Genomic DNA, 4,854 nt, shown 5'->3' with positions numbered 1-4,854 from the left:
GTTGTTCTTATGGCCCCGGCCTGAAGCAGGTCTCAGAGCAAGCTCTTATACCTGAAGTGGCGATTCTTGCTCTGAGCCCTACTTTCAGCCGCCCACTTTTATTCTCACAATACAAGTTAAAGAGTCCCTGATTATGAATGAATCCCATTCATAAGTCTTTAGGTAAGAAGAGTTAGGTACAGTTTGAATCTAATTCCAGTTAGTCCAATGTTTATTTTAGTTAAAAATGTACAGTGTACCTTTCTGTGCCTAAAAAAAATTAAGGAAACATTTTCCAATACACTAAAACATCTTTAACATAATAATATGGTAATACAAATACTAATGTTTTGAGGCACATTGCAAAATAGCACCCTTTAATATTATGACTGTTTAATCTATGTGAGTTTTGGTTATTCACCATGGGGCACAGGTTGAACCCATTTTGGGTGTAGCTGAGTCAGATTAACAACAATATCTAGGTGGCTGATTTGCTACTGAAGTAAATTTGCAAGTCTCTTCCACAAAGTTATGTTTTTAGTTTTTTACATTTTGTAATTTAAAATAACATAGTCAATTGAGAATTGAGATCTTGGTCACTAAGAATACAGTTATTATAAATCCATCAGACTCACAGATGGGTGAGTCCCTGTTCGGTCTTAGGCAGCGATTTGAGTAGTTATAACCCCCCTCAATCTTGCTTTTTCAGTTGACAAAAGACTCGAGTTAATTTTGATCTCAGTTCTTAAGGGTCAGCAAATAGAAATGCTTCATCCATTTCCATCTCACATCCCTTCTTCTCCAAGTCCTTTCTGTTTTTCTCTCCTGGTTTTGTTCCTACCTTCCATTTGCCCAACCAGGTTTCACAGCTCAAAATTCAGTGTCAGAAGAAACAGTCATCTGCATTACCCAAGTAGTGCTATTGTTAATAATCTGGGAAAGGGGCCAGCAGCAGATCTAGATCTTGTGAGACATCAGTCTTACCTAACTGAAGAGTTGTGGATGCCTTTCAAAAGTTGTGTTGGAATCCTATCCCCCATTGCTGGATGTAAATAGGGTTTTTATTATGCGAATGAGTCAGATCAGCATATGAAGTACCCTAAACCTAATCACTTCTGAATTATAAGGAGCAAAATAGAAGGAGATAAGGAAACACAAAGTGGGGAAAACAGACACCTAGTGAGGATTACCACAGAACCAAGGAATTCCCAGACTATGAAAACTGAAATACACAAAGATCTGAAATACTCAAAGATTTTCTTTCATAGCTGACAGAGAGCCTTCCCCTAGGGCTACTTGCCTGAATCTAGACTTTTATCCTCCTGAACCAGGAGGAAATACATTTCTATTCTTTAAAGGCTCGTGGCAACTTTTTAATAGCAGAACTAGAAAACTAAAACAGAGGCCTTCTTTTAGACAAAAGAGAATACAGAATTACTAATCCAAAACAAGAAACAGCTGTTGGAAATAGTTCCAACCAAGTGAGAGGACAGATGCCCAGAACTGATTTAATATCAGTTTCTTGTTAAATCTTCACCTGACCGCTGTTGCCTTTCTGCCTACCCTTGCCTAGCTCTGTGTTTCGACCCAGAAAAGAAAATCCAAAATTGGTGTCCTGTCACTTTCTCTTGGGTTGGGAAACACCCTCAGTGAGTTATTGTTTAAGAATGCAGGAGTATTTTAAGGATCCCAGAGGACAACTGATAATGTTTTGATTTTGTTTTTCCTTTCTTCTTCTTCGTTGTTGTTGTTAAGTGCCCTGAGAGTAGGTTCCAACCCATAGCAACCCTGTATAGGGTGTCTGAGGTGAGCTGATGAGCTTGAACTGCTGACCTTGCAGTTCAAATGGCTTTGCAGTCTGGTGAATTAATCCACAGCACCACACCAGGATTCCTTTCTTCATTAGAATTTACATGTATTGAATTTCATAGGTGAGCTCAGAGATGCTCAGATTGGAGATTCACACAGATGTCTTTGACAAGATGCCCTAATGAACTTTATGCAGGCAATTTATGTGATATTCTAAGACAAGACCATACGTTCAGTTTCAGGCTCTTGGAGTAGTAGTTAGCTATAGAAGTAGGACAAGAAATAAGGGTGAGAATAAAAGCAATTGACTTCCAATAAGCACCATTCAATGTCACTACAAGGCAAGACTACAAGGTCAGCATTCATATTTCATAAATCTGATAGGAACACCGCTGTCATTTACATAGCTGTTGCGGAAGTGATATGGGTTTTCGTCAGGTAAAGTATTCTTCCCTTTTTATTTGAAAGATATGTGTATGAATTTAAAAATTAGTAGGAAAAAAATTTACAAATGCCCAGGTGATCATTATTCCCAGAACTCACTATTGAAATGGTTATTTATTTTGTTCCAAACTTTATTCTCTTTATTGGTATTTACTTGAAATATTTGAAAATATCCGGTAGATATATTTTTATCATGTTTTATTCTCTTTACATATCTCCATGCTATGACAATTTCATTGTAAATAACCTTTGTGTGATGTTTACCTTAAACACTAAATACCAAAGTTTACTTAATCTCATTTTTGGATTTCAAGTTGATTTCAAATTTTCCCCTTTAAACAAACATATAAACAACAAATGTTTTGTGCATAAATTGTGCTTCTCTTTCAGGTTAGGTTTTTAGGATAGATTCCCAGAAAAAGAATTAGAGTCTAAGGATTTGAATATTCTTCTTTTATTTTTTAAATGTTTTTTGAATACATGGTGCCAAATTGCTTACTAAATAGTATGCACTGATTTTCACATTTGGAATAAGAATTGACAAAAGAGTCTGCTAATATGTATGTTTTTTCTTCAGGTTCTACCTGAAGTTTACTGTTTTTCTCATCTGCAGAACTAGCTATTAGAATGGAACTAGCTACAAATCACTCTGGGAGAAACCGCTAGATTTTTATTTTTATTTTTTATCAATTCTCTTGAATGAATATCATATCCAAAGTTTTGAGTATTGCATAGGACAAATGATTGGCTTCAAATACAAGCTGGATGTCACTTTCTTCTAATCAGATCTTCCATTTTCTTTTGAGGTATTGTGTTTGTTTATTTCCTAATCTCCAAGAGGAAAAGGAGAACACCAAAAAGGTAGTAAACAAAAGTAAAAAAAATAATCTTTTACAAGAGAATAATCTTTCACTATGACTACCATTTTTCATTTATGCATAAAATTAAAATGAGTTAAAAATGTGTTGTTAAGGTAAAATAAGTAAAGTGTGTTTCTTTTCTTCACCTTATAATGATGTATCTTTTGGTTGGCATAATCCTGGTTCTACAACATAAATGATGTTTGGAAAGCCAAGATGGAGAATGAATTCTGTCACTGTAGCTTGGTATGAACTGGTAGGCAGGAACAGTCTGTAAAAGTTAAAGGAGACATGTTTTTAGCTTTGAAATTCAAAATAGAGAAACGCTTGCTTTCTTGTTGTTATCACTGGATGTGTTCATTAGAAACTAAAGGACTTCTTGGCAGTGATGTTGTAATGGAATTTAACACACAGTTGTTGTTGTTAAGTGGTATGGAGTAGGTTCTCATTTGTATCAATCCTGTATAGGGTGTCCAAGAAAGCCAGCAGTGGGTTTGAACTGGTGACCTTGGGTTTAGCAGTCCAGTGTGTATCCTATGATGCCAAACCAGGTTTTATCATTCAATGGATAGATACATTTATGGACTTTATATGTAAACCTTCACTTTTAAGATGACTATATCATGATTGCTAGACTGGTTTACTTGGATTGATGGATGGCTGAAACAAAGCTGCTGAACATCTATTTATAGGGCTGTGGGGAGTATTTAGGAGAGAATAAACATAATTTAATGGAAGAATGAGCTACTCACATTGGTTTGACTCAGGTCTGAACTCTCATCATCAGATGAGCAGTGGTTGGAGAATTGAATTGCTGTCATTCAAAGTTGCCTTAACCCAGGTATTTGTAAGGTATTGTGTGGGTGCTTGTGAGAGACAGAAGCTGTGAACAAAAAACTTAAAGAATGGTTTTAAATAAGATCCTGTGAAGCTAGGGATGTAGTGCACATTACACAATAGAATTGAAGTAGACCATTTCAAGGACCACAATTCAGGATGGGCCCCTTGAGTACTTCAGATGAGGCTCTAGAAATCAACAGAAATGCAGGATACAGCAGCCCACCAGAGGTGGTAAGATGGTGTCAGTCAGGGAAATGACCCACTTGAAAAGAAGGCACAGTGTACTCTAGCACTCCTCAGGGGAAAGTTAAAAATTCACAAGAAGCAGAAGGACCTGGCCTAGAGAGGATGAAATGAAATCACATGTAAATATGTACCTTACAAAGTGCTCATATACCAGAGGGTGGAATCCAATTCATACCCTTACCACTTGAGGCAAAGAGCTAACTTATAAATTCTCTACAGCTCTGAGCTGTGATTCAGTTTGTTTTGTTTTTGCAAACAGTAAAAAAAAAAAAAAAACGGCTTGGCTAATACCTTCCAAGGGGACACTGAGATAAGGATCAGTTCTGAAGAACAAATATGTTTCTCAGGTTCATTTGCTATTACTGACTACCAAGCAATTAGAGACAAACCTTTCTTCATCAAAAGATCATAAAATAAGAAGTAGCAATCTACTTCTTTAATTCTTCACATCTTGACCTTGCCTTGCTATTTGGGGCTTATCATTTTTGCAAAGGCTATGCTTTGATATCTTTGTAGAAGCATCATTTTCTTAAACACAAATGGTTACTTCAATGATCTCTACTAAGAAACAGAAGAACAGATAATTAAATTTATTAAATAAATATTAAATAATGTGGCTTATTAAATAATGATGCCACATCTTCAGATTATTTATTGGGGCCTAAGGAGTAAAACA

Source organism: Chrysochloris asiatica, unplaced genomic scaffold (assembly GCF_000296735.1).
Source record: "Chrysochloris asiatica unplaced genomic scaffold, ChrAsi1.0 scaffold00474, whole genome shotgun sequence".
Classification (NCBI taxonomy): Eukaryota; Metazoa; Chordata; class Mammalia; order Afrosoricida; family Chrysochloridae; genus Chrysochloris; species Chrysochloris asiatica.
This window is presented reverse-complemented; position numbering follows the sequence as displayed.